This window comes from Lepidochelys olivacea (genome assembly GCF_965140295.1).
Source record: "Lepidochelys olivacea isolate rLepOli2 genome assembly, chromosome: 7".
NCBI lineage: Eukaryota > Metazoa > Chordata > Testudines > Cheloniidae > Lepidochelys > Lepidochelys olivacea.
In genome coordinates, this window is record NC_140417.1 from 40,207,463 (window position 1) to 40,230,846 (window position 23,384).

At 41.2% G+C, this 23,384-nt stretch overlaps 1 protein-coding gene across 2 annotated transcripts in view; it reads right to left on the reverse strand.

Annotated features, from left to right (window-relative positions):
* SLC6A11 (solute carrier family 6 member 11) overlaps positions 1–23,384 on the reverse strand; it is a 171,902-nt gene that overhangs the window by 47,238 nt on the left and 101,280 nt on the right. The window lies entirely within an intron of this gene.

The following is a 23,384-nucleotide window of genomic DNA, read 5'->3' on the forward strand; positions in this document are numbered from 1 at the left end:
ACCCCCGGTGCAAATCAGGACTAACTCAACTGAAGTCAAATGGACTTCACAAGTGTCTAACCGTGTAAGTAAGAGGATACTTTGGCTTTGTGCGGCAGATCCTCAGCAAGTTCAAATCCTCACTGCTTCATTGAAGTCAACGGAGATGTGACAACTTATATCAGTTGAGGGTCTGTCCCCTGGCCTCCTCCCTATGGGATAGCTAGGGACTTTTTAAAAAAAATCATTTGAGATTAATTAAATACATACCCAAAATGCACATCATTCACAGATTCATGGAAATTGAACAATGAGTCAGGGGAAAAAGCAGGCAAATAATTATGATGTGTAATTTGTATTGAAGCTGCACCTGGAAACGCCAGTCATGGATCAGGACCCCACTTTGCTAGGCGCTGCACAATCACAGAATAGACAGACAGCACCTGCCCCAAAGTAGCTTTAAATGGCTAGCTTGGCAACTCAGAAATTGGAGCACTCGCGAACACAGGAGGCAGTGTGATCCAATTAATAGGGCAATGGGCTAAGAGTTCAGAGAGCTGGGTTTATGCCTGAATCTGCCACCAGTTTGCTATGTAACCTTGGAAAATCATGTGACTTGGGCAACTCTATGCCTCAGTTTCACCATTTGGGGATAATGGGATTTGCTTGAGATTGATGGATGAATGAAAAGCACTATATAAGAGATAAATATTGTTATTATTATTATTAGATTTTAAAAATAATTTCTATTACAAGTGTGGCACTGGTTAGAGATAACTCATTTGCCACTTAGCCTCTCAAGAATAATGTTACATCCCAAACTCATGCAAGTCATTGCCATTTAATCACAAGACAACAATCTTAACTCTGACCCAAAGTGATGACTACTCTTTCACCAATAATCTCAAAATATAAACAGAATGCAAAATCTTTTTTTGAAACAAAAATCATAACAATTATGTATTCATACATACAGCCTTTGGTTGTATATGAACTTCCTTGGTTGTAGATATACACATTACTTAATACCTGATAAGAGTAATTTCTTTATTATGTGGGCAGTGTAAGATTTATCATGTTCTGAACTATCCAGTTCCTTGCTTCTGAGTGCTTGGGTTTTGTAAATGATATAAACAGGTGAGAATATTTAGCTTTAACTGATTCTTGAAATTATTTTTACTTGTTGTTTGTGGAACTTTTAATCCTCCATTCATCTTTTTCTTTACAGCACTAACTCCTAACTCCCCAGTGACAGCTACCCATTCCATGGGACAGAATGCTCAGGCTCACCACATGCAATAATCAGACTAGTCAGAAGTGTGGATTGTGGCGGTGGGGCGGGGCGGTTTCCCTCCATGTTTCTCTGTAAGGACAAAGCAACCAGGCAATTCAACTTAAATTTATGTACAGATCTTGCTGAGCACAACCTTTTCACCTTGGGGATACTCCAAGTATTCCAGATATTAATTACATGCAGGAATTGTTCATATCCAAGGTCAGCAAGCTTGCCAAAGGAATAATTGTTAGGACTTGGAAATCAGCAAACAACATTAACATCATTGGATGGTGAGAGAAGTTACATATACAGGGTTGGGCAGTTTTGTTTAACCACTACCAATATGATCTGGATTTGCTCTGTTGACCTACAAATGAAAGCTTACCTATCCTGGGCCAGTTCCTTAGCATAGCACAATTCTTGAGGGGAGTTAAAGGTGGCCTTTACATTTTCCCTGTTCTGGGCTGTACATACATGCTGGGCAGCTGTCATAAATGATGCAGTCTTCAAATGGCCCCCAGAGGCTGAAATGGCAGCCAGAGATCAGTGGCAGGTAGGGGAGTTCTGGTCATTTGTCAGTTGTGGTGGAGCACTGCAGGCCCTGTTATTCTGGTTCTACGTTAGCAGGGAATCCTCCTGTGGCCAGCTGTAAGTCTAGAATTTTCCAGAAGAGCTACACAAAGGAGCCACACCAGCAGATCTTGGCTCCTGTGTCCAACCCAATGAAGTACGCTGCACACTTGGGAGTTAGTGTTTTATATGACTTCTGTGAGGACTTTTAATCACAACAATTGAAGTGTTTTGCAGAGAAGGAACCTGACTAAAAACAAGATAATATAATGTTGACTGTTATGTTTTGGGGGCTGTAAGGTTGAGGCAAGAAGGGATTCAGATAACACTCAAAGATTTCATGTATGGACCTAGCCAATCACAGTAACAGAGCCAGCGCTAGGTATAAACAGACTAAGCAATTCCTTAGGGCCCCGAGCAGCTCATGGGGCCACCCTATTAATTATTAGTATGTATTGTGTGGAGGAGGATGCCAAAAATATTCCTGCTTAGGGCCCCCAATGCGCTAGCACTAGTAATCAAAGGCACAGAAATACATAAACATACAAGGGACATATTTATTTGACACGTGACTGAGAGAGGCTTTGGTTTCTGGAGTTGCTGGAAGTTGGAAGTGTTTCTGTTTAGGAACGGCATTAGGGTCACATTTGATTTGCATCAGTGGTTTAAATGGTTTCATTGCTGTCATGCTGAATAAGATACAGCTGATTACATCTCAAAATTTTACCACTTGGTAGGGAAAAACTGCACAGGGAAAGCCTGTTGACAGACAGGCTGTTTAATGAGATTGGAAGCTCCCAGAAAGCTGAAAGTAACATAAGTCAACTGAAAGAGAATGAGTTTCTTAAGTCTAAACAAAACCCAGGAAGCTGGATCAGTAGATGTAGAATCTGACCATTACCATTTTCCCCTGTTTTAGTTGTTGCACAATATTGCTCAGTAGAGGGCCAAATGCAGGCCCAACATTACACAACCTTCAATGCATATTAACCCTTCCTGAGGGCTTGCGTCAACACCACAGCGGCCTGACTGTTCCTGAGGAAGGCCAGCCCTGATGTGAAAGAGGGACAGATAGGCACGTAATACGAAGTCAGGACCACAGAACTGCTTGGGAAGTGAAGTAGGGAGAACATCCCTCTTCAGATAAAGTTAGGGTTCCAGGCCTGGTTAGAATACATAGCTCTGAGAGACATCATGCCCCAGGCCAAGGCCTGGCCCTGAAATGGTGGGGGGGTTTCCTTTGTAGCAGCTTCAGCCCTGTTTTCTAAAATGGCACAATATAGACAGTGACAGCTAACATTGAGTCAACATTGAAATATTTGGGAACACTTTAAATGGGGTATCCTGTATAAGCCAGACTCTGTGAACTCTGTGGAAAGCTTGACCTAAATTCTACGTTAAGGCCCCTTGAGTTTTGCAGACCTCTGGTGTAAGACTGCAAATTCTATAGTGATTCCAGGTAATTTTTTTTAAATAAGCTTTTTATTGACTTAAATATTAAATTGAATAACATAATCAATGCAGTTTCCCTTCACTTATACAATTTGATATTAAATTTAATTTGATTTATGCTGTGCATAAATCTGCTGTGTTCAATGTGCTGCAGAATAGGGCACTGAAAATGCGTAACTGCATTGTAGAACTTGCCGATGGGCAAATGGGCGGCTTAGTAATGTAGCCAGGGTTTCTGACACCTAGGAATATGAGATAAGTAGACTGGAGTTCTGGATTAAGGCTCAGACCAGCAGTGAAAGATTTAACAAAATTGCCATAATTAGGTTTCAGAGCCAACAGCCTTTGAAATGAATGGGCACTCTCAGAGCAGACTCAGGAAGGCAACACTACATCAGTTCACACTTGGTTCACATTTTAAGGTTATCTCTGTGACTGTAAAGTTAAAAACCTTAATTATTTTACATGCAAGGGGTGGCTTCTGTGTTAGACTCTGCAGTCATAAAATCACAGAAAACACAAGGCCTTGTCTACAAGGAACTGATGAAGATTTCATAACAGTAACTGGATACAAGCCTGTTATTAAAAAATCTACTCAACTGGTTTTAACAACTGGGTAACAGATACCCTTACTGCATTCTTAACCCTCAGGAAACATGCTTTATTCTAAATACTGGTAATATTAGCACTTGAAAGAATGTATTGTAGTACCTACAGTAATGTGATAACAATTTATAATAATGTGAATAAATAATAAGACCCTAAAAAGCTATTAAATGCGTGAACAAATTCCAACAGTCTGCACTTTATACCATTAACCATTCAACAGCTGTCTCACATGCCACAAACAGTAGCAGTCATTACAAAGTCAACATTTACCTACAGTTACCATGTAATTGTAACCCAGTATTTTCCCCTTCACTGAGAATAGCAAATACTGCAACGTTTTAGAGATCAGAGTGTGATAACTGTAAGAAAATATTAACAATTTGATGGCAAGCACTAGACATGCCTAAAAAAGGTCCGTGACTTTCATTAGTTGTAGCCTAATCCATTCTAGTATTCCTGTTAGTCTCTTCAGTATCTCCCAAGCACATCTGGATTGTCCCTTCATTCCCAAATTGCTTTTCTGAACTTCACTGAAACTTCCCCAAATCTCTCGGAAGCTTCTCGTATTTTCTGAAATGTTTTTCAATCCTCTAACGTAAAAATATTCCTCAGATTTTCCAATTCACTTTATCAGTTGACTCCAATCTCCTCCTCCTCATCTCTGATACTTCACCAGCCCACTGGCTGCTCCCCTGCGCAATTCTAGCTCTTCACAACATTCCAACAGCTCTCTTGGCTTCATCCATGGCTCTGCCATAATACAAGCCACAGAACTCTCCCAGAGTAATTTCTAGAGCAGATCTTTTAGAAAAACATCCACTTTTGATTTTAAAATTATCAGTGATGGGAAATCCACTATGATCCTTCATAAATTATTCCAATAGTTCATTACGCTCACCATTAAAAATGCATGTCTTATTTTCAGTCTGAATTTGTCTAGCTTCAACTTCTAGTCATTGATCAAGTTCTACCTTTCTCTGCTAGACTGAAGAGCCCAATAGTAAATATTCATTCTACATGTAGGTACTTATAGACTGTAATCAAGTCACCTCTTAACCTTCTCTTTGTTAAACTAAATAGATTGAGCTCCTTAGGTCTATCACTATGAGGCATGTTTTCTAATTCTTTAAGCATTCTCATGGCTCTCTCCTTAACCTTCTCCAATTTATCAGAATCCTCCTTGATTGTGGACATCAGAACTAGACGGTACTCCAGCAACAGTTGTACCTGTGCCAAATAAAGATGTAAAATAACCTCTTTACTCTTATTTGAGACACTCTCCTGTTTATGCATCCAAAGACTGCATTATCCTCTTTGGCCACAGCACTGCTCAGGAAAGTCATGCTCAGCTGATTATCCACCACAACCCTCAAATCTTTTTCAGAGTTACTGTTTCCCAGGATAGAGACCTCCATTGTGTTAGTTTGACCTACATTCTTTGTTTCTAGATCTATACATTTACATCTAGCCATATTAAAATGCATATTGTTTGCTTGTGCCCAGCTTACCACTTCCCCCAGTTTTTGGCAGCCTGGTGTTTCATCTGCAAACTTTATCAGTGATGATTTTATGTTTTCTTCCAGGTCATTAATATAAATGTTAAATAGCAAAGGGCCAAGAATCAATCCTTGCGGGACTCCACTGGAAACACTCCCTTTTGATGATTCCCTGCTTACAGTTATGTTTTGAGACCTATCAGTTAGCCAACTTTTAATCCACTTAACGTGTGCCATGTTAATTTTATATCATTCTAGTTTTTTAATCAAAGTGTGCAGTACCTAGTCAAATATCTCACAGAAGTCTAAGTATATTTCACTACACTATTACCTTTTATCAACCAAACTTGTAATCTCATCAAAAAAAGATATCCAGTTAATTTGACAGTGTCTATTTTCCACAAACCCACTCTGATGGTCATTAATTATATTAACCTCCTTTAATTCTTTACTAATCAGGTCCCCCATCAGCTACTCCATTATCTCACCCAGGATCAATGTCAGCCTGACAGGCCTATAATTACCCAGATCATCCTGTTTACTCCTTAAATTTTGGCAGAGTTAACTCTAGTTATAACTCGAGTGTTACCCCTAATTCGACTCTCCACTACACAGACAAATCTTTAGCTCAAGTTAAGTGGTTCTTTAAGATTGAGCTAGCTAGCCCACTGGAGGGTAGGGGGTGAGGGGATTTTGAAGCTCCAGTGATGCTGATGTTCCAGCTAGCAATTGAGTGGAGAAGCAAGAGCTCGAGTTACCACAACTCAGCAGCAGCTAAGCCAATCACTCTGTGTATCTTCAGAGTTGTTCTGAAGTGTGGGCCCTTTCACTGGAGCTTGGCTAACTTGAGGCCAGTAACTCAACTGTACTAACATGAGCTAATCGTTGCAGTGAAGATAAGCCCTTGGATACAATTTCAGCTTATGACCCTACCTCTCCAGACTCCCCCACAACACTCTTAGGGTATGTCTAACACGGCAGTAAAAGACCCTCAGAATGGCCACAGCTGGTCTGGGTCAGCTGACTTGGGTTTGCGGGGCTACAAATTGCAGTGTAGACATTCAGGCTCGAGCTGGAGCCAGGCCCTAAAACCCCATAAGGATGAACCTGGACTCCAGCCTGAGACCGAATGTCTACACTGCAATTTTTAGCCCCATTCTGTTCATTCTCTCTGAAGCATCTGGCACGGACCCCAGCTAGATGGACCATTGGTCTGACCCAGCATGACCATTCTTAGGTTCTTTTGTTCTGATTAGAGCAGGAAGAATGAAATTCTTCTTTTTTCTATCTGTCTCGCTACACTACATTAGCCCTAAGGCTAGCCACTGGCATGTGATGAATTCTGCAGATGAGACCAGAACAACCCGAGCGTTAATTACAAAGAGCTGGCTGACACGCAGGTGTTTGAGCTTGTATTTGCCAGATAGCCGTCCAGCAGCAATATTGCCCAAAGCTGTAGAGAGAGGGGGAGAAAGAGAGAGAGAGTATACAATGCTTTATTCCCAAAGTGGGGTGAACACACCCCTTAGAGCAACTAGACGCAGCAAATTCTTTTTGTACAGTATCGCACATGAGAATCACGTTCATATTTTGCCACAATTTGGTGTCAAAACCGTGGTTCGCTCATGTTTTAGAAACAAGCACTGGATATTATAATGTTCCCTGAATTTTGGACGGTTAACTTGAAACACATGGGGTCTGATCTGCAGAAGTGCTGAGCGCTAACAGCTGCATCTGAAGTCAATGGGAGCTGGGCTTTTAATAAAGGAAGTGCTATAAAATGCTAAGTTCTATGAAAAATCAGGCCACAGGCATCTCAAAATGGTGAGCCCAAATTAGTGGATATTTTTTACCTTAACCTCTCTCTGCCTCAGTTGCTCATCTATGAAATGGTGATAGTACCACCTGCTTACCTCACACGGGTGCTGGAATATAAATGAATATCTGTGAAGCACTTAGATACTACAGTGATAAGTGCCAGAGAAAAGCCCAGGAGAAAATGAATAATTCTGTCTTCAGAGCAGAGTTTGAATGGTGTACAGTAAATAATGGGACCACGCATTGAACGATGCAGATAAAACAAAATATTGAATAGCTGCTCCATCAGTGAGCATCATCCAGCCGGTGCACTGAATGAGGTAGGGATCCGGTGGAAAAATTAGTGTGTAAGTGCATAATTACAGACTGTATCACAATGCATGGTCAGTTGCCAAATTAACATTGTACAGGTAACTTTAAGTCTGACATTTCCTAACTTTTGAGAGCTTGACCTTGGAACCTTAATTACTTTTAAGGTTGTTTTGTGTGTAAAAATGTTGAGGATGAAAGTCTCTCATTTTACTCAGTCTGTGCATTTCTATAACCATTGCTACCTCAAGTTCATTCATTTTAACAGCTTTTGGGGCAGTACATCTGTTCACAGACCTACGGGTGATACTTCCCAGCACTTACCGCTGCTGTACAAGAGATGGCAATGTGCAGCGCATGTTAAGAGAATAGTTTAATAGAAGGGAAGGCACAGAAATCAGAATTTTCCCTGAAAATGTGCCAGTGTGCCTTCCTCTTACTGCTCTCTGTGGGAAGCTGTGGGCACTCCCACTGTACATGATTTCAACATTTTCAGACCACTGTCTGAATGCAGGCTGTCTTTTGAAGCCATAAGTAAACCAAAAGGGTACAGAGTGTGTCCTTTGGCTTTCCCAGCACTGCATACAGCAAGAACTATTATTCAATTACAGTAGACTCCTACTGTGACCACATAAACCTGTCGGTCTCGTTATTATTGACTCTAACTGGCACTTCTATGAGCTTTTACATTTGTTACCTATAGCCACCCGGAACTCAAAAGATGTAACACTATTTCACACCTTTGACAAGAAAGAAAAATCAGAGAAATTTGTTTCAAGCTGATCTTTATGACTAAAATAAGAGGTGTGCAATTAATTAAGTGGCAAATGATCATATGAAAACTTTCACCATTCCATTTCAGCTGAAATTTTGGATGGTTTCTTATTTTCCACATCAGAGCACATAAAAGTGAAAATGACACCTCCATTCAGAATTCATTTTGCAGAACATCTGGAGCAGAAGTGTCAGCGGCCCATTGCCTGGCTGTTAAAAATCTGGCTCCTGGAAACGGTGTTTATGGTATGTCCCAAGAAGGGTAAACACATCTCACAGACTCCACTGGCTGAATGTTTGATTCAACAAACCCAGGAAAAAGAGAAGAACTGGTTGACCACTCGTGTATCGTCTCTCTTTGCTTGTGCACTAGATTGTATGCAAGGACAGACATCAGCCTCCTTTGAGAGGTATTAGTTTCCTAATTTAATTTCCTAATTTTCGTGCCCAACAGTGATAGGAGAGACATAAGAACATGACCAGAAGAGAATATGATTTTTGGAAATTATGTGCTCAGTATGTTTCAATACAGTGAATGTTGCTAATGAACTGCTCTCATCCCCATTCCACCCCTATTTCCCTGTGCAAATTTCTATTCCTGAACCCACCCCATTTGGAATGTTTCACGTATATGGTAACAGTAGTCTGAGAACTGGTTCATATGTCTCTTCTGATTGTGCCATGAATTGCCTCTCCCCTTTTCTCCTCAAGTCAACAGATGAGAACACCACCAAACACAATGCCAGTGTATTTTTAAATAAGAAGGTGTGAAGAGAAAAGGAAAGATATGGTGGCATTTATACCAAACAAATGGGCAGAAACATCATTGGCATCACGTTCAAAGGAGCAAGCAGTGTTTAGACAAGAAAGTATTTGCCTAATTGCACACAGAGAACAGCAGCAGGAGGAATGAATACAGCAGCAGCAGGGTTAGGCTAATTTACCCCAAGCAGGACTGCACTGCTGTTAATGTAATCATTACTGAAACAAGTCCTAGGTACTGCGAAAACAACAGCTTCAGCAAGTGCAGTTTTGTATGTATGCTGCCTTCTGAATTTGTAAACTCTCAGTATTTGGACAATACATATATGCAAAACTCAACACATCCTTAAGTATGGAGCCATGACCAGCACCTCCATTATATGCAATGGAAGTTCTACACTTGAAGGTATCTTCCACTCTGTAAAGTATAATTAGTGGTGTACTTACAAAACTTAACATATATGTGTGTGGGTCAGAGTGAAGGTTGTTTATGAAATGTGGAAGAAGAATGTTTACATGTTTTTGACCAAATGTACAGACTGCAAGGGTAATGAACTATTAATGTAATTACCTTACCTAGGCCTTTCCTTCTTATTACTCCGTAGGGCTTATTTGATTTTTTGTATTGTAATGTTTGTGTTACACAGTTTACATAAGGGTTATATTAATCGCTGGAGTGACCTTAACGAAAAGTTAACACAACTTTTTGCGTGGAAATTTCTTATTTCTGCACACGCATACACACTCACACAGTACCTGGAAACCTTAAGGGGATTTAAAAAGAAAAGGGATTAAATTGCTGAGCTCTGTTGGAGTGCAGGAGGGCCTTGAAAGGTTTTAATTCCCTCTTTCCTACTGTTTTTAAATTTGGAAGAGTTGTGAGCTCTTTCCCCACATCCGATCAAAATTTCCAGACTTCTCTCTCCGCCAAGATTTCAGAAAACTGCAAGGGAGAAGTAGCAGAAAATACTCCCCTCTCTTCTGACCTCCACAGGAGAAGCGACTTTCTGGGCTCTCTCTTCTGCAAAGTTTTAGACATCAAAGTGTTGTCATCTAAAGTTCTAAATATTCTGTGGAACATTTTAACCATCAATCTATGGTTTGACTTCCGTGATATCGGTAGAAACAGTTAAGACAAACAATGGTCTTAACTAATTTATTTTTTACTTCTTGAATGTTCTAAATTGTCTACCATATACAGCTGATGTAAGGAGCATGTCTAAGGCCTCGATTCAGCAAGGTATTTAAATATGTTTGTAACTTTAGATACTTGAGTAATCTCATTGATTTCATGTGCTTAAAGTTACACATGTGCTTAAGTAACTTACAGAGTCAGGCCCACAACATGGAGATTGGAACATTTTGAGTTTTTGCATTGTGCAGGAGAAGGATCTGTAAAAGTATTAGAACAGGAGGATCAAATTTCCAAAAGTGGTCCTTTTTTCTTTTGGGTTTTCTCACTTTGCAAAGTATAGTTAGAAAGTTTAGCACCTTCCACCTGGTACAAAGAAAAATCATCATTACATTTCAAATTACATTAGAGCAGCATGATAATTTGCAGAGTAAGAGTTGACACAGGAGCAGTAATTCAACATCCATCAACTGTGTTTATTTCATACATTATTAGAACAGAGTCAAAATACTGTAACTATTTTACCATAAAACAAAATTTCTATATTTTTAAGGTTGCTTTGTTTGTCTTACTTGATCTTTTCCATATGGTAAAGATGACAGCATGAGCTACAAGGAACTATAAAAATTGAAGGCCCTGGTCTTGCATGTGTCCTATTGAAGTCATTGGTATTGCTCCCTTTCTTAACATTAAGCACAGCATGAATGTTTGCAGGATCAGAGCCTAAATATGTACCCAAAAATACGTATTTGAGAAAGAGGCACATTTTTTTCATCCTTAACAAAGGGATTGAAAACCCACTTCAAACGCAATGCTCAAAGCATCCTTAACTATGGAGCCATTAACAATGACTCCATAATAAGGTACTTAATCTTAGAATATGGAAGAACTCACAACCATTTCTAGTTAAACACAGAACTGGCTCTATACAATATAATGTTCCAAATGCTAAAAGTCCTTTATTATCCATCTTCTTATCAGAGAATGAGCAATCTTTTTATAGTTTTCTTTTAATATAAATTATACATTATTTTGATGAGTCTTTGTATTATTTACATTTTAAAGAGCACTTTTCCTTTGACTAAAAAATCTGAATAATAAAAAAAGTCTTTACTGTCAGGGTCTGAGAAAGAAAAGTTCAAGGTGAAGGAACAAAGCAGCCACAGATTACTGGAATAGTAAGAATGCCTGAATGAAACTACGTATTGTAAAAGGGGTGTTACAATTCTGCTGGAAAACAGCCAGGTTCAGTTCCATGCACCTTGAAAGGTTTAGCTTTCATGCTTAGCTAACTCATACAACATGGGGAGTGACTGGAAAGATGTGAAAATTCCTTTCAACTGTAGAACCGTGTGAGATTTCAAGCTCTAGAATTATTAAGTCATCTTCTAAAAACTGAGTGCTTTGCAGTAATAAGCATGGGGGTAGTGGTTTAGTTCATTGGTGTTGTCAGGACCTATTGTAACCCTGCTAAACCACATCACTATCAAAAGTATTGTATGTGATATAAACAAATGAGAGGTAGTGTGATTAAGTAGCAAACATGGGAGGCAGCAATAATGTGATCTAAACGAGCAGATAAAGGTTTGACAGGTAGGAAAAAGGATTTGGTACAGGGGAGGAGGATAATGTACCTGAGACAAAAAGACAGAACCATGGAAGATGGAAAAGGCAAGAGGAGGAGAAAGAGAATTACATAATCCTACCCCTGTGCTTTTAGGGTGAAGAACAAACTACCCCTTGCCCCCCCCCAAATACCCAAAACAAATACAAGGGCCCAGAGAGCACAGAGACAGCATTATGGAAGTGAAGAGAGGACGTGTGGAGAGTGAGAGCCAAGGCCCAAAATGCTGTCAGTAGAAGTTGGAACCTCAGATTAACAAAATAACCAACCTGCACATCTTTATGGCAATTTAGGTTTTGGATGTGGCTAATCCTGACCAGATGGAAGCAAGGAGCCCAAAAGCCTTTTGAAAAGGGTGTCACAGTCACCTCAAAGGGAGCAGGAGGGAGGTGGGACCTCCTTCTCCAACCAGAGGAGTGGAGCCAAAGTAGCAGGAAGTGTATATTGCACCTGTTGGAAATGATGCTGCAGATGCTGCCCTGGACATGCTTCCCTCCTCTCCTCACCACCTCCACCCAGCATTCTGAGATAGTCTGAGACTGGCCCTGGGGGCCTGCAAACAACCTCAGTGCCCCTCTGCCCTCAGTCAGAATAGAGTCCTGAGTGGTTTTGCACAGATACAAGTCTCTTCTTTAGAATTCCTGAAATACGTATTTGGGAAAAACATGATGAACTTTCTGCGGTTTCCTATATCTTTGGGAAACCGCTGAAGTCTCCAGCTCCTCCCATCCTTTATTTAGAGTCAGTTTGGGTATATTCTACTCTATCCATTGGGGATGCAGCCAAAGCCTGCTGCTGATTTCACTGTCATTTACCAGGTAGCCATTTACCAGGTTTGACAAAATGGGAACTGAATTTGAAAACCAAGGGTGACCTTGCTGTTGTAACTCTGCAGAAAAACACCTGGTGCTCAGGCTGTCTGAACACCTGTAATTCAGTGGAGAGTCTGACAGAGAAGGAGAAGTTACTGTGATATTTTTGGGCTATGTTTCAAGGTTTATTTTAACACATATTCATACATGCATAAATATACATACACTGTGGGTACATCAGCTCTGCAATCACTGGGTGGGATTGCAGCTCGTGTGGACACACCTGAGCTAGCTTTAATCTAGTTAGAACGGATACTGAGCAGTGGAGCACCCGGAACCCTGAGCACTTTACTCGGCTAGTTAGCTTGTGTTGAAGCCCACGCTGCTGTGGCTTCACTGCTCTGGTACCCAAGAGAGCTAGGCTAAAGGTAGCTCAGGTATGTCTACATCAGCTGCACTTGCACCCAGTGATGGCTGGATCGCTAAGTAATTCACAAACATCATTGTTTCTCACTGCTCTTCTTTCATGCTCTTTTTTTTTTTTTGCCATATTATGTAATTAGTTTCCAATAGTTGGCTCTTCTGCACTCTAGGACCATGGGCTTACCTCCACTAGACAAAAGCTATCGTGGCTGGTTTGTTTATAAGACCAGCTTTTCCAAGTCTCAGTGTTAGAACACAAGAAGTGAAAGCCTGGTGCACTGAAGAAAAATGGCAGTACTTTGTTTAGCCCAACAGGTTCAAGAAAATTAACAAGGACACCAGCAACAAAAGACAATAATGCTCAACTTAAGGTAACAAGCAGACATGCTGATCTTTCTCAGAGCCTTTTTAAAAATTTCCCCTTATTACCTTTCTATCCTTTATCATCACCTTTATAGCCTGAGATTTTGTCTACATATTCATCATCATGATGGAAGGCAGATGGATAAAATATAAAATAATCATTAGTGCACAGTCAAGCATGCTACTGCAGATATAATTCAAATTCAAGCAATTTTGGTGGGCTCATTCATGGAGAATATTTGTCCAAATTACAAAGCTACCCACACAAGTTGGCAAAACATGGAATAATTAGCAGTCTCTTCTCAAGGGACACCCAGGATCAGAAGTGGAGGGCTGTTCTATGGCCAGACTGAAGTGCATTGGAATCATTGGTTGTAAACTCCACCATTACCATCGTGTGTTGGATGTTTGTACAGACACTTATTTGCACTAGTTCACATTTCACCCATCAGTCTCATGCTTTCAAAAGCAGAGTCCCGGTGCTCATGACCAGAGAAAAAGTGGAAATAATAAGAAATTAAAACTGGCCACATTTCCATGTTCAGACTTGAGCCAAGCTTAGTTTCAGATACTTTGGGATTCTATTTGCATAGGTCTCATAAAAATGCAGTGCTGACGTCAATTGACATCCTATTTGCCAGTCTGAACATGAAAACTAAACCAGTTTTTCTTTCTTCTTCATTCTTCTTCTTTGTACCTGGGACATCTCCACTGAAATCAACTGACATTCTGCCTTCAGTTACAGCCAAGCAATCCACTGAAATTATTTGAAATTCTGCCCTCAGCTGTACCTATGCAACCAAACTGAATTAAAATTCATTTCAACTGAAAGTACTGTTCTGCTCTCAAAAATAACTATTTAAAAGTAGGGCCTTATTTCTCAGCAGAGTCCGGCTTTCAGATTCCAGGATGAGTTTCCAGGGTGGCAGCTATGGGGAAAGCGCCCCACCCCGCAACAATCTTTCTACTAGTAAACTTAGTAGATTTTATTCGGAAGACAAAATGAGCCCATGATGCAATTTTTCATATCACTTTTCAGAGTAAAATGGCACTTTAATTAAAGGCTCCTATCTAAAATTCTAGTAACTTACACATATTTCATAATAAAACACCACTGCACTGACATGCACAAGTAAACCCCCAGCCTACTACAACAAAAAAATTCTTCTGCTTTGATCCACTTATGTCCCATTGAATGGACCAATTTAAGGCAAGCTTGGGAACCAGGCCTTGCAATGTGCTCCAAGGTCATCAAATCAACGTTCTGTTGGGCCTGTTATAGAATTATAGAATATCAGGGTTGGAAGGGACCTCAGGAGGTCATCTAGTCCAACCCCCTGCTCAAAGCAGGACCAATCCCCAATTAAATCATCCCAGCCAGGGCTTTGTCAAGCCTGACCTTAAAAGCCTGACCTGTTGTGGAAGTGTGGTGCATGTGGTGTAAATCAAAGGCCCTTCACTGAACTGCCCTGCCACCACCAAACCCCCTCTGCAGGGCTATCAGCTCCAAGCACTTCCGCACCATGCAAGAGAGGTAAGCTAGGACCCAAATGACGTTATAGGTGGAAAGTAACACTTTAAGCTTCACCCAGAAGCTGGGGATGGAATTAACACTGCGCCCTCAGTAGCAGCCATGCAATCGCAGTTGAATCAATGGAATTGTGAAGCAGTAGCTCAGGGCGAAGTTTGGCTCATCAACTTCAAACAGAGTAATGAAATTATCAGATCCAAATGCGCTTCCACCAACTATGTTTCCAAACATAAATAAACTCATTTAATCCTCCCACCAAAACAATTCATGGCTTTTTAAATGCATATATTGTCTTGTTACCCTTTTAACTTGCCAGGAGGACTCACTAAATTGGAAAATAAAACAAGACAAAATATGAACTGTGTATTGTGGATAAACGGCAGGAAAAGTGCTGAGTTTTGGATACAGGACTGAGTTTACTTCCTAAGTTTACTACCCAGAGGTTTTTAAACAACACAGCGTCTGTAAGCAGAGCCTTCATTAGAGAGCAAAACAGAACTTAAATGGCCAGGCAGAAAATGGCTGAATTAAGCTCTTTCTTTTCTCCCTCTTTAATGGGAGTGATTGTCAAAAGATTAAAAGTAGGTTAGGAGAATAATAAAACAGCTATGTTTCTAGTGTCTACCTGACAACAGCTTTTGTATAAGTGAATAATTACATGAAAATCGCTTCCTTTCCACCTCTCTTTGGGATTTCTGTGGGTTGCTAGGCAGTCACTCTCCTACCTTCTGCTAATGTTACTTGCAGACGCTGATGAATACAGTATATTCATTCTGCGAAAGGGGAGCGGAGGGGGAGAAAGACCTAAATACTCAAGGTTTTGTTTATTCATTGCTGCCTTCAGAGGCCAACACTATAGTTCAGATTACTTTACACATATTTAAATGCTAATTTGATCAGGCATGATTTGTGGCAAAGTACCTCCCCTTAAATGGAGCAGGCTCTTTTCCTGGTGTAGACTTCATAGTGGTAGTATGTTTTTGTGGGGCCAACCAGTGTTGAAAGTCAGCTGCTGGAGCTCAGAACACCAAAGTTATTTCTGGAATTAACAGGAAGGACTCTTTTATTTACTCTGACTGCCTCTCATGACCAAGGCCCTGGGGCACCTGGAGAAATTATGACCCATCGTGAAATGTATTGAGATTTCTACTAGAACTACCTGGGTCAAGTCTCAGTGGGCCTTGGCATAATTCCAAAGCTGCCCATCAAAATGCTGTCATACTGGTCAGCCTGTAAAAATAGGGTCCACAAGGGTTTATAGGGCAGCTTCTCTAAAACAATATAATCTAAAATCACCTTTCTTATCGTGATACTCATTGGGATCACTAAGGTTACAGAGATTTCATTTTGGACTGATAGTGTGGCTGTTTAAGGGGTTGTAAACCAAGGGTGAATATGCTGATCTCAAGAGTGCTGGCTCTGTAGTCTTTGGTCTCCAAGCCCTGATTGCAGGTTTCAGTGCTTGAAGTGCATTTCATTTGATTATGGACCTGCTGGTTGGCATCCCCCACTTCTAGTTATCTCGTCAGGGCACAACAGGAGCCGGCAGAAAACCTCTAGGCTTTGAATTCTATAATCAGATCAAGCATACCCTGAGCACAAGATTGAAGTTTGCAGAACTGGCACCCCCGTCTAAAAGATCCTCCCATGATTTAGGTTTAGGGCATCCTCCAATTGTAGCGAATGATTTTAGTTTATTGTTCATTTATTGTATGGTATGATTACCTAATGTAATCATTGTATGCTAAATAGAGTTAAATTGTATGATTATAGACAGAGCCATCCCTTGGGTTTGGCAAATTGGGGCGACCGCTCCGGGCCCCGCGCTTTGGGGAGCCCTGCGGGCCAGTGCAATTGGCCGTTGCAGTTGGTCCCGGAAGTGATGGGTCGGTCCTGGAAGTGATGGATTTGTCACTTCCGCCCCAAGCCCCGCACCTCCCTAGGGACAGCCCTGATTACAGAAGTATAAGACTGATCAGTACGGAGAGGAAATAATCATGTATTAGGTAACTAAGTAGGGTTGAAATGCAAGGCCGGTAGGGTGAGACCTGCAAGATTTTAACTTAGCTATGTTAGGCCTTGGAGCTAAGAAATGCTGACATAAACAAGTGACAGAAGAATAACCCAATGCCCTAAGATTATGGGAAAAGAGGTGCCATGGGGTAATATTGCAAAGAATTAGCCAGAAGATTAATATTAAATCATAAAAATGCTGTAAAGGCACATCTGTTTCTAACATGTGCCTTAACCACATGACACAGGCTGTGCGCCAATGCTAATGAGAGTGAAGAGAGCCTACACAACCTGTAGAAATCAGGGTCCCTGAAGTTTCATGGGGACATCAGGCCAAGAAAGAGAAAAAGAGGGTTGACACGTTTATGGACATGCACAGAATGTAGGTATAGACAGAATCACATTATAAAAAGAGGGTGGCCAGAGTGGGAAAATTGAACTCCCTATGGGAAACTCCAGCAGGAGCCATCCCTCTACTGATGTTCAATCCATGAGAGACCCATCAGACCCTAACACTATGGTTAAGGATGTGAGTAGAACTATATCTGCAACTTGTGCATGGGTCTTTATAGAATTTCTATATGCTTGAGTAATCATATCTTTAATTGTAACTTTAATAAAACCTGTAAAATAGACTAGACTTTGTACTTGTGAATGTATGTGTGGTCACTACCCTTGGTCTGTATGTGTTCCTAGAGACTCTAAATCTAAAGCAAGTAGCAGAGGTGACTTTCATTCTGTTGAGCTTGAAACTGTAGCAGCCAGAGCTGAACCCACGGGGGTGTAATACCACATTACAAAATTCACTTTAAATAAAATAAAAGGCTACACAGTCCTGCAGATAACTGAGTTGTTAAAGTATTTTGCAACAGATCATGCTGTTGCCAGTTTCTTGTGCTGCTAGCCCCATAGAGGACAACCCCCACATTCGTCCAGTTACTCAACTGCACAATTCCTGCAGAACTCAACACCACTAGAAGACATCTCCCTTCATCTGTGTAATTTCTTAAAGTTAGTGATGGGTGAATTTAAGTAACATTATCCTGAATTAACTTTCACCCACGCTTTGAAGCATACAAAATTCAAACATTTTTAGAGCTGCAGGGAACTTAATTTATCTACCCCCTATCTCTCACCCACCACTGGGAAGTTGAAAAGCCCAGAGGTTTGGGGAATCCATCCCAAGGTCCGTTCACCAACTCCTATTGTGGAGCCTGCCACTTCTGGAAGCCTCTCTGTTGGGCTGCAATTGGTGCCCAATCCAAACAGCATAGCACACGGTGCAATATATGATTATAGTTCCACCTGTGTAGTCAATACCCGTTTACTACCAGCAGGTTTAATACAGAAACAACCAGACATGCTGGGCCCTTCTGTTTCTGACAGGGGAAACACAGATTGAGCTTCCTCCCTCCACCAACAATAAGAAATATACGCTCTCAGGGGCCAAGCTCTGACTACGTTATTCCTTAGATCAGGGGTTTCTTGCACCCTCCCCTGAAACAACTGGTTCTGACCAGTGTCAGACACAGAACACTGGAGTAGATGGGTCATTGGTCTGATCCAGTATGGCAGCCCCTTTATTGCTAAAGTGACTTGTTGGTGTTGTAGTGTGGAATCCCCATGGAGGGAACCAAGATATAGTGGAAAGGTGTAACAAACTATTGGGTGCTTATCCTAACAGAACCAAATTCTTGACCATGACTGTGTCAATGCTTGCAGCTAGGGGTGATATTCCCAGCTTGCATAGACACACTCACGCTAGCTCTCATCCAGCTAGTGCCCTAAAACAGTACTGTAGCCAGGATAGCATGAGCAGCAGTGTCATGCCAAGTACAAACCCACCTGAACCCCACAGGCACACACTATGAAAGGATAGCCCATGCTACCCCACCTACCCTACTATTTTAGCCTGCTACCTCACAGAGTTAGCACAAGTATGTCTATGCAAGCTAGGAATTAAACCTCAGCTTCAACTGTGGACATACCTCAAATCAATACACTAGCTTTTCAACTGCCTTGCCATTTCACGTTTCTAAACATCTCCCAGGGAAAACACCCTTCTCAGCAATGGGAAACCGATCTCAATACAAGGCTTCATCGTCATACACAGTATTTATAGACAATGGTCATATAATTGGCTAGAATGCATATGGAGGTAAGTTGCCTCATATACAATGTGGATGCAGATTTTCCCAGTAAATATATATTTTAAAATCAGGGTGGGCTCTGACCCTGCATTGTTTGATTTTGCTTTTTCTGGCACATAAGCTCATTTAGATGGGAGCTATGGCTGATCGTATGGTCTCTGGGGGAACCTTTAAGACCCATGATTTACTCTTATGAAAATATTTACGTCCTTATGTTAAATGAACTGAAAATTGGGTGGCTGTAGCAGAACTTAGAAAGGTATCACAATGAAGTGAAACAAAAATCCATTTCTTTTCTTTGGAAAGAAACATTCTAGATTTTCAGTCAATGAGGAATGTTCTTAGAAGAGAGTGTGATGATGACAGAGGGATATATCATTGGTACCAAATCCTTGTGAAGCATCGGGCCTTTACTGAGAATCAGTTCCTTTCACTGCATCATCCAAAACTTTATAGCTTTGTTCAGTTCAGATCACCAGAAACAATCTAATTAATTCCTCTGGGATAAGAATGAGACTAGTTTAGCTCTACATTCATTTATGGCAAGTATTCAACCAATCTGCTTTGACAGGCAACTGACCTTCATGGGACATTTTCTAGCTGCCTGAAGAAACCTTAAAGAAATACTGTAAGAAAGACAAAGCCCTTACTTATTCGGTAGCAGCTTTCTATTGTTTGGTTGATTTCAGTAAATGCACTATTTGGGCTGGCAAAGGTTAAGGGAACTGACGGGCACATGAAATTGAAAACTTGCTGCATCATAGGCTTTTCCACCAATCATCTTCAAAGCAGAGCTGTTGGACAGATAGCAACAGTGCCTGAGGTCAGCCCTCCTTTGACTTCCTCTGCCTGAGCACTTTCAGCTGACTAACAATGGTTCATCTTACAGCATTACAGCCAAGCTGCTGGATTCCTCTTCTAGAGCACCCATCCATCCTGCCTGTGATGTTGTGTACCTCTGTTGAAGTGTGGCCCGATGCCATCATGCAGGGGGCGGGGGCATGGGGGAGGGTTCCCTTGTATGCTCGAATGATGTAACACTTCAGACACGTGGTGTTGGCAGATATTGAATCCTCTTGGCTCTGTACATGATGTAAAAACACTCCAAAGATTGCAGCTGACCTTTCCTCTTCCTCCTCTCCATTTGAGGAGTGTCTTCAGTGCCCTTCACATGTTGCCTTTATGTCGATCTTTAACTTTTGGATTATTGACGTTTGGGCAGAGAGAGGATAACACAATTTCCTGTGAACAACAGGTATTTATTTTAGAAAGAAATGCAGGACCTGTTCTTAACATGGATTTGTTGTGTAGCATTCCTCCTCTAGAGAAAAGGCCCATAGCGCCAATATTCTTCTTGTGGAGGAGACAGTTATCAGGAAGTATGTCATAGGAGGGCTGGCCCTTTAATGGGAGTTAGGCCCAGCCTCACTGATCAGCTACCTCCAAGCTGAGACTGATTAAGTGATTACAAAAAACAGTGAGTGTAAAGGAGAGTTGCAGGAGGAAGGTTGGCTCCGGAGGCTGGCTCTGGAGTAGAGGGAGAAATGCAAGGGGAATGGTCTCTGGGCCCTGGCAGACCATCCCAGGTCAGGGAAAAGACTGGGTTTCCATGGGGAATTTATGTTGAACTGTTTTGTGTTTGAAGTATAAACTGTGCTCTGACGGAAGGGCTTGAAAAGACTCTGGGTGCAGCATGAGTCCTTCCAGGGGGTAGGGCTGGGGAAACAGGCCAGCAGATGAACAAAGACCATTTAAATTAAAATGGTACAGAGTTGAGAACCTCAGACAGCTGTGAAACAAGGTTTAGTTTCCAGGATGGGTAATTTCTTATCTTGGCTATGTTGGACAACTTCAAGGTTTGCATTTATTGATCTGGAAATTTACTTTTTATATGCATGATATTCCTCAGTTCCTGTGTATACTGTGAGGCTTGTGACCAGCCACTGGAGTTTCAGTATTGTTATGCTCAGTGTCTCTAATGTACCACCCTGCCTGAACACTAGGGTACTGTGACTCCTAACCAAAATTAGTTGTACAGCCTTTTGTATGCAACAACATGCAAACCCGGCCTATTTTATTTTATATGCTAGAACAGTGTTTCCCAAACTTGGGACGCCACTTGTTCAGGGAAAGCCCCTGGCGGGCCGGGCCGGTTTGTTTACCTGCCGCGTCCGCAGGTTCAGCCGATTGCGGCTCGCACTGGCCGTGGTTCGCAGTGGCCATGGTTCGTTTTGCCCGGCCAATGGTGGCTGCGGGAAGCAGCACGGGCCGAGGGACGTACTGGCCGCTGCTTCCTGAAGCCCCCATTGGCCGGGCACAGCGAACCGTGGCCAGTGGGAGCTGCAATAGGCCGAACCTGCGGATGTGGCAGGTAAACAAACCAGCCCAGCCCGCCGGGAGCGTTCCTTGAACAAGTGGGGTCCCAAGTTTCAGAAACACTGTTCTAGAAGGTTTCTTTCAGGCCAATGTGGTGGAGATCTCATAGAGTACCTTCCCTTCCTTAGCTTGTCCCTTTCAAAGGCCACGTGATCAAATACACAGATGCCAGTTGTGATGTAATACTGATGAAGCAGATCCTTCTTTGGTGATAGTTTTAGAAGATGTCCCAGTGGCATTTTGATTACGCTAAAGAAGCCTGGCCTCCTTGGCTGTTATGACTGGTGCCTTTTCTTGAAGATTCTTCATCAACATCCTCGCTGTTCAAGGAGACAGTGGAAATATATAAAGGAGCACATCCAGCCATGGCTGCAAATCATTTAAAAAATGCAAATATATAACTCATGCATTATAATTCAAATGAAAAAAATAAAAATCATTAGTCCTAGAAATTAAGTAGAACTTTTACATAAAAAACTTGCTAATTAACCCAAATGCTTAAACACTCCTGCTTAGTTTAGGAAGTTTTCCTTTTTAGGATGCCTAAAATCTCCAGAATTCAAAACAGAAATAAAACTGAGATACAATAGCACAAAGGTCTGATTTATAGTTCACTAATTTTAATACAGTCCTATGCACAGACTGAACACAATTTCCCACAGAACGGTTTTTATAAATTTCTTCAGTTAGGCATTACCCAAGTACCAATGATGAATGACAACATACCATAGGAACTTTGACTAAAACAAAATGTGAATGGGAGTAGATACATGTAGGAAAACATATGGTACTTACTGATGTTACTAGAGCATTACAGAAGTACTTGCACTGGAAACCTATTTCTAAGAATCACACTTATTGCATCAGGTAACTAACAATACCATATGTGGTATGTTTCCAGCAAAAATTAACACATAGTAGTGTGTTACTATTTGGCAAATAATTTTGAACAAAAAATTATTTGCTCTTCTATGAAAATTATATTAATGGAAAATAACACTTTGCTCCTTGTTTCACCTAACAATGAAAAACTAAAATTGTGTACTTTTGACCAGGAAGGGCATGTCTACTCTGGAATAAAAAATCTGCGAGGGGGAGGGTCTCAGAGCCTTGGCTCCAGCGCACGACTAAATGTCTACACTGCAATTTTATAGCCCTGCAGCCCAAGCCTGGTGAGCCCAAGTCAGCAAAGCCGGGCCAGCTATGACTGTGCTGCAGGTCTTTTATCAAAGTGTAAATATATCCAAAGACGATATCCAAAGTAAACTATTTGTATTTAGTCAGATGTGAATTATGAGGGCAGCAACATGTTAGGTACTAAGAAGACCTGTTCCATTTGTAATGTTCAGACGATAAGCTCTTAGATTCATTAGAAATGCTGCACGCTATATTAACTTTTTTTTTGGTTAGGTTTTTGTAACCACATAATTGCCTAAAATTTAGGGTAAAATTTTCAAACGCTCCTAAGTGACTTAGGAACCAAGTTCCATTTTCAAAATCGAGTTTGGCGCTTATGCTCCTAAGTCCCTTTGACTTGCAATAGGACCTATATGCTAAGGCCCAGATTTGCAAAGGTCTTTAGGTGTTGCTCCACTCAGTATTGCAACACCTACCTGACTAAGGAGGCAACACCTAACTCTCATTTTTAAGTGACTTAAGCCCTTAGAAGCCTAAGACTCACTGAAAGTCAGTGAATTCGTATGTGCCTAAGTCACTTTTGAAAATGAGTGTTAGGTGTTGCAATACTGAGTGGCACAACACTTACAGATCTTTAAAAACCTGGGCATTGGTGCCTAAATCACTTTGAAAGGGGGACTGTGGTTCCTAAGTCACTTAGGCCCCTTTGAAAATTCTACTCAAGTCACCTCCAAAATCCTTAACATTCTATATCGGTTACAATGTGAAAGCTCTTCTG